This window comes from Fragaria vesca, linkage group LG6 (genome assembly GCF_000184155.1).
Source record: "Fragaria vesca subsp. vesca linkage group LG6, FraVesHawaii_1.0, whole genome shotgun sequence".
Taxonomy (NCBI): Eukaryota; Viridiplantae; Streptophyta; class Magnoliopsida; order Rosales; family Rosaceae; genus Fragaria; species Fragaria vesca.
Window position 1 is genome coordinate 16,638,855 of NC_020496.1, and position 8,152 is coordinate 16,647,006.

The window sequence follows — 8,152 nt, forward strand, 5'->3', positions numbered from 1 at the left end:
AGAGGAGAGCAGTTAGACCACTAACTTGTGGAATAAAATCTCTGGCGAAATTAACAACTCTCAAAAATCTCTGTAGAGACTTTGCATTTGGGATTATGTCTGGAAATTGGCTGATTTTCTTAACAATATGGTCTTGGAGACGAATCTCTCCATCCTTAACATGAATGCCAAGGAAATCAATTTCACATTTAATAAGATGAATCTTCTTCTGTCCAAGAATGATTCCTTTTTCGACAATAAGTTTACACACCTGTTCAAGATGCTTTAGATGCTCATTCATAGTTTTGGAGAAGACAAGAATGTCATCTATATAAACTAAACAGAAATCTAAGTAAGGCTTGAAGATATTATCCATTTTCCTTTGAAAAATAGACGGGGCTTGCTTAAGACCAAATGGCATAACTAACCATTCATAATGCCCTTGAGGAGTTCCAAAAGCTATTAAGGCTATGGAATCAGGATGCATTTTAACCTGCCAAAAGCCTGATTTTACATCAAACTTAGAGAAGATTTTTGCTCCTTTAAGCCTGTTGATGAGAACTCTCACCTGAGCTATCTGATAACCGTCTTTAACGGTCTTTTTATTTACATCCCTGTAATCGATCATCATTCTAGCTTTTCCTCTTAATTGTTCTGCATGATTTCTCACCAAGAAAGCTGGGGCATGATGAGGACTGTTTGAAAGCCTGATTAACTTCTTTTTCAGAAGTTCTTGGATTTGATTCTTCATTTCTTTTCTATCTTCTTCTCTGTAATGAGGGATGGCCTTAACATGACAAATAGTATTTGCATTATGCATTTTTAGCTGACAATATATTGGGTCTCTTTCCCAATACTTTTGAGGATCTTCACTTATTACTGGTTTCAACAATTTTTCTATTTCTGTGAGAGTTGGTATTTTCTTTTGTTCTACTTTGTTAGCATATACCTTTAGATTATGCTCTCTGATGTATTCTTCTTCTCCATCAGAACTCTCGTTGTCAGAAATTTGATATTCAGAACTTTCCTCTGAATCAGAGTCTTCTGAACTTGTTTCTTCATTCACCAATATCTCCTTATGACTTTTAAGCTGCTCTTGTAGCAACAAGACTAGCTTTAAAATTGGCGTATAATCACCACTCTTCGCTGGCGACTTCTGATAATGGTTTGTAAATCCTTTACTGGTAACGCGTACTGCGTCTGTTAATCGGGATTCCCAATGGTATTTTTTATGTTTTTCAAACCCAATCATTTTTTGCGTTTGAATTACTGTTTGTTGAATAAGAAAGTCATTCCCTATCAACAAATCAGTTGTCTGACCTTCACACTGCCAAAGAATCTTGATGGTAAAAGTGTCTCCTCCCAAGGAAACTTGCACATTTCGTGCCATTGTATCCATAACTATGTTGTTTTCTTCCATTGCAACTCCAGTAATTGTCTTTGGAGATTTTTCTCAATATTTTTCAGGGATAGCATATCGTTTAGCAAGACTAAACCCTGAACCAGTATCGACAAATGCATGTAGATGATATTTTTTGTAATTGGGAAACTTCAGTCCTATAGTAATATAATTACTATATATGCTTGTCTGGACTGACATTATTCTTGCTTGCTTTCTTGGATCATCAAGTAATTCTGTGAAATGATTGACCCTTCTTTCTGCAGGTTTTGATTCCAGAGGATTGTCATTTGCTAGACCCAGTATCGGATTGGAACTGGAATTGAGAGAACCAAGAGATTCCTTGATTTCCCTGTTCTGACTTAATGAAGTTACAAACTTCATCGTTTTTATATCCACTTCAAGGTTTTTTCTTTTTTTATGGAATACATTATATTCCTCTTCTACCAGGACATGTGCTTCATTATCCTTGGTTTTTCTTCTGAGTTCTGCAACAAAACATTCCCGATGATAAGTTTCACATGTATCTTCACAGTACATGGGAATTGTATTATTATCATCACATTTGCAATAGTCACAAATAAATCTTCCTGGATTGGGATGGAAGGTACTGATAATATCAGTGTTTTCTTCCTTCCAATTTTGTATCTGTAATAAAAATATAGGACAGTCTTCTTCTTCTTCTTCTTCTTCTTCTTCTTCTTCTTCTTCTTCTTCTTCTTCTTCAGAGTTTTCTGAAGTACTTTCTGTCTCACTATCTGATGGGTACTCAAGAGAATATATTGATTCATTCTCTTCATCAGAATATGCGACTTCAAAGTCTTTTAGATTAGCATACTCTATTGCTTCATTATACTCTTCAATTAAGGCTTTAGAGGATCTCTTGTCCTTTTTAGGACATTCATTTGCATAATGTCCCTCTGCCTTGCAAAGCCAACATATGTATTTCTTTACTTCTCTAAAAGAAAAATTGGTCTTCTTTTTCCTTTTGAAAAATCTCTTTCTAGGAGAAGTTTGAGAAGATTGTTCTTTCTTATATCCAGGTCTTTTCCTGAACTTAATTATACTTCTTTTTAGAAGCAAATTTTTTATCATGCTTGGTGCTAGAGAACTTCCTTCGGTGTTTTCTTTCTGTAGGAATATGACATCCCCATTAGGGTATCCAAAATTTGTGGACACATATTCTCAACTCCTCTGAGTTGCTTCTTGGCCGTTTTGGATTTTCTGTTCTCTATGCATTGCTTTCTTAAGAGATCCCTAACTCTTTTTGCCTTCCTCCTACAGTAAAATACTGAAGAGGGTTTTCTTCTAATGACTGTGTTACTGCATCATTCCAGGGTTCTGGCAATTTTCTGTAATAAGTTCTGATGAAATCATTATTTTCAATGTCTCCAATAGTGCAGTAGTAGTTTTGAAACTCATTGGTGTATTCTTCAAAATACCTCATGTTACAAATACTCAATTTTTGAATATTTGCTTTTGCTCTTTCTTTAGATTGCTCACTATGCCCCGTGATATCTCCGCAGAATTGCGCGTAGATAGGCACTGCAAAATCTAAAGGATTATTAGTCTGAGCCATTTTTGCTGCCCAATCAGTCCATTGAGAACTTCTCTTGAAGGACTGGTACCATTTCTGCACTATTCCAGTTAAGGTAGACTCATAATATGCATGAGCTTCCTCGTAGGCATATTTGGATAACACTAGGGCCTGAGTTAGCTTTAAACTAGCAACTCAATTGTCTATTGTCTTTCTTTTATCTCCTACTTGGTCCAGATCCAGATAAACCCCTCTTTCGGACACTGACTATCCCCATTTGGGTTCTGTAGGGATATACTTCTGAGAACTTCGTTCTCCGTATCTTCTTGTAGGGGCTTGCCCTTTTGGAAGCTTGATATTCTTTTCACGAATGATTTTTGAAGGATTGTTAGTGATGTTCTGTATTACAGTATGCCCACTTTCTGGAGGAGTTTGTCTTTCACCATCTGTGTCCATCGACACTCCTAATGGCTCTAGGTCTTCTTTCACTGCTTGATAAGGAAGAATCTTCCTCTTTTCTTTCCAAGTTGAACTTGAGAAATTTCATTTATGATTTTCTCTAGTTCTTCTGGGGAATCACAAGTTTTGGCTTGTGCATTTAATTCTCTTAATTCTCTTGCTTGGAACATTCTCATAGGACTTTTTGTAACATCCCGGACCCAAATTTTACCTATTTACTAGGTATTTCACGAGTTACTGGAGAATTTAACCGCGCTCGGTAACTTATAAGTTAACGCTTGAGTTTATTTGCGAGTTTTTCTGGAAATGTCAAATTCTTCTTTTAAGGTCTCAATGTCGTAGTTCGCGTCGACACGGGTTCTCCGGTATTTTCGGTTTATTTTCGGAGCTTTGGAGTATTTTCTGAAATTAGAACTGCTCATTTAATCCTAGTCGTATGATCGAGTCGGGTTTCGATCTTGACCATTGATTTCAGTATAAAGGAAAAAGAGCTGGGTTGACTTTGTCAAACCCAATTGGGAGCGTTGACACGAGCTCCGGTCTCTCCCTTCACTCTCTTTCTTCTCCGTCGTTCCCCCGCGCCGGAGTGCTGCCGTCCAGCCACCTTTGGTGACGAGGCCACCACCAATCTCTTCCTCTCCTTCTCTTCTATCTAACCCGGTCCATAGAACTCGAAGTTAGCTCGATTCAAAGCCAATCCGAGGGAGAGAAGCTCGGCTGTTTTCCGACGAATCCTCGAGATTCTGACCACGGCGTGACGAGTGGGAGGTAGGGTTATCTTCCTCTCTTCCTACTTCACCTGTTGGTACCTTTCCTTTCCCCAAATCGTGCCCTAATTGAAAACCCCTTTTTCTGTGTTTTCCAGGTTTCGAGCTCCTAGCTCCGGCGACCGGCGCTCGGTGGTTTCTGGCGAGTTCTTCAGCGTTTTGGTAGGTCCTGCGAGCTTTGTGTGAAGTGGAGACAGACAGGGGTGGAGTTGTATATCGATCGGGACCAAGGCAGAGGTCTGGTGCCCTTGACCGGAGAGGATCCAAGGTGAATGGTGTCGTTACAGTGAAGAATGAGGCAGCGGTCGTGGACGTTTGGGGGTCCGACATATTGAGTCCAACCTGGAGAGTTCTTGGGATAGCACTTGAGATCGATGGAAGGTAATCTTGATCTCCTTTGATGTTATATAGTTGTTGTGTGGATTTTCGGACTGATTGGATGCATTTTTGGTTTGTGTTCATGTCGAGAACTTAGAGTTCTAAAGAATACGGAGAGGCTATGGCGAAATTCCGGCAAGTCACCGGAATCCAACGAGTATTTCTGGCAATCGGGATTCCAGCGAGGCAGCAATTCCGGTAGAATCCGTGAAGGTAGCTTGTCGACTTTTCTTTTCGTGTAAGTGGTAGTTTACGGTTTAGGAAAACCTGCCATATTTAGAAAGTCTCTTTTTAGGGAACTTTCCCTTTTATGGAAACTTCCATTCTTGGAAACCCTTTTGGGTGCCCTTAGTAATTGTTTGTGTGAAGTTGGGTAGAAACGAAATGTTGAAATTGTTGGTGTTGGTTGGCTTGAGATAGGGGACCATAAAATAATTTTTGTTAATATGATTACTATCCATAGTAACCCTAAAATCTAGACCATTGGCTTCGTGGTGATTTTGGAAGTGAATTGCTTAGTGTGTTAAAGGCATGGAGATAGTGTGTGACTTCCATTTTAGGTTAAGGTTTGGTTTGAAACCGAATAAATTTTGGATGCGAAGTTAGTAGTAGAAAATGATTCTTTTATCTGTTGGTCAACCTAGGAAATCCTAGTCAAACTAGGAAGTAGTCGATCCGTTAATGTTGATGGAGTCCGGTCTGACCAATTTATTTTTCTGTTTATCGTCAGACGTGAGATTGGCTAGAGTGTGTAACTAGTTAGAGGCAGCACTCGAGGAGTATTCCGAGCATTGGAAGACTTAGACCTAATACTGTGAGTGGACTTTTATTTTAAATAATATGCATGCTATAGTTTTGGTTGAGCATTTAAAATTGTTGGAGTTTTGACGTCATTTAATTTTGACGCTTTTGTTTCTCTTGGAGAGTTACCGAAAAATGGGATTTTTCGGTGAGTATAAATATGTATATTGAGGAGAGTATGTATATAAAAACTAGCTAGCCATATGTGTCTGTCCACCTTAATGGCGTAGCATATAGCCGCATTATGGTGTGACGTGAGCATTGGACGTGAGCGTAGTAGCCTTATATGAGTGTTTAATTCATATAGGGGTAATGGGCACATATTTATACACCCGTCTGTCCACCTTAATGGCGTAGTGTAGCACCGCATTAAGGCGTGACGTGAGCGTTGGACGCGAGCGTAGTAGCCCTATATAGACCCATGAATTTATATAGGGAGTATGGACGTGTGTAAATACATACATATATTATAGAGCCTGAGAGGCTCGACATTTATGAGATAAAAGTTTTATCGCTTGCAGCATGCATTCGATTTTCCTTGGAAATTGATTTGGGGAAACATAAGTATTTTATTCGTTAATTTATTTTTGTCCACTCACTCTTAGGTTTCGTTTTCAAATGTTTTCCCCTGGGCTCTTCGTTTTAAAAATGCCCAGTTTGCAAGATTACATAGTTGAGGTCGCACGTATATGGAGAAGAGGCATAGTCAATAGTGTAGCTTCCGCTCATTTTTATATTTCTAGTTCATTTCCTTTCAAATAGAGTTGCTCTGAACTGTGGCTGTTGGCTATGAGATTTTCTTGTTTAAGTTAGAAATTAAATTGGGAGATGTTGTGATTTGGGGAGCACGAATGCTTCAGGAGTTTGAGGTTGGATTTGGATTTTTTAGAAGTGTTTGCATGTATTTATTAGGAAGGGTTGTCCATTTTCAAGAGAGGTTATGCCGATTTTTCGGTAAACTTTCCTTCGAGGTGGTCCCCGCAAGACTTACTTCGGGTTTCAGGATGAAATTCGGGGTGGGTCTTGACACTTTTAGAATCCTCTTCTTCAAGGGATTCCTCATTATAAACTGATTTAGTTCCAAAGGTACTAGCTTCTTCATAATTAGTGAATGAATGCTTATGAAATTACTAGCTTATCTTTCCCCCCATGTCTTCATAAATTGAAGCATTGGAGCTTTCAAGCTGTCTGACAGGCGGGGTAAGATTTCATTCTCTTGGGAATGTTATTTCATGCCAATTTGTGACATGTTTTTGCCTGAGAATTATTTTTTGGGTTGATGAGAACAGATGTAGTAATCCCAGGACTGTTTAGAAACCTGGTATTAGGAGTCACATTTGAGCTTATCAACTTATAATAGATTCGATAATCTATCGCTAGCTCCATCATTCCTTTTTTCATAGAGATCCCATCTGTCTTGATTCTCAGTCTTAGACAGTGAGCAGCATCTCTAAGATGTGTTGTGAAATTTGGAAATACATTAAAATATGCAACTTGGTTGCACAAAGAAGCTTCTACTGTTCCCAACAGACTTTTCTTAAAATCTATTATTCTATCGTCTTGTAGGACACATAGAACAGAACAGTCAATATCATCTCTGGCTAAGAGCTTTATTCCTACTTGCACTACACCTATATGCATATAGGAATACTTTTTCTGGAAAGCTTCACTTACTTCCTTTGGAGTTATCAACCTGATATCTATTTCTCCACCTGTGGCTGGAACTGTTAATTCAAGAATCTTGAATCTGTGAGAATCCATAACAAAATATCTTTTTTTATATATCTCATTGAACCTAAATCTAGGAGCAGATGCTTTTCGCACACTAGATTCGATTTCATTATACTCAAATTCTTAAGCGTTTATTAATTGTACCGGAACTGTGTTCCTTTTACTGAGAATTCTACTCAGCATCTTCATATCTCTCTTGGTTGTAGATTTTGATGATTTCCATTCAAGTAGCTTTGGTTCACTAAACCTTAGCCTACTTTCTGGTAGGGGTGGAGAATTATGATAATTTTACTAGCTACATTTTGAGCTAGTGATTCTTCATCTATTTTTTCATAGCCTTCTCCTTCCTTCATCTTTTCTACAATCTTTTGCAAACAAGAGATTCTGTTATGTAACTCTCGAAATTGAATTTCGAGGTCAATACTTATCTCTTGGAGATAAGCGATATTATAATTCTGCTGATGAATTATTGCTTCCACATTTTCTGACAATTTTTCTGTAGGACGATCAAAGCTAATAGTTTTTACATCTTCCTGTCTTACTTTTAGATCTACTCTTTGATTCATCCTATTCTGGAGATAAGAGTTTCTAAAAGCTTTTTCAGGTTTTCCTGAGTTTTTCTTAGTTCCACTGCTTGTTGATAAATGTTGTTTGCAAGATTCTCAGTGCGAGCTAACTTTCTTTCAATATCTATTAGATATTGTTTTTCTTTGAGGTAATCTAGCTTGATTTTTCTTTGAGGTAATCTAGCTTGATTTCAAGCCTAGCAATTTTTGAATTAATTTCCTCAAGTTGATTTATCCGTAGATTAAATCTCTCGAGTTAATCTGATATTTTATCAGATGTCTTATGTCACATCCCGACCCTTATATTTTTACCTTATTTACTAGCCTGATTATAATAAGAATTTTACCGTCTCGATCATTGAGTAAATAGTTTAATTGGTCCCTAGAGGGGTTTCGGAGACGATTATGTGCGGAGGATTATTAGTATGAGGAAAATACGACGACGGTAAAAATGGTAAATTTTAGCTAGTAAAAGGTAATTTTTATTCGGGTATTATTTTTCGGGGTGTTTTTATTTTTTTGAAGTGGGTTGATA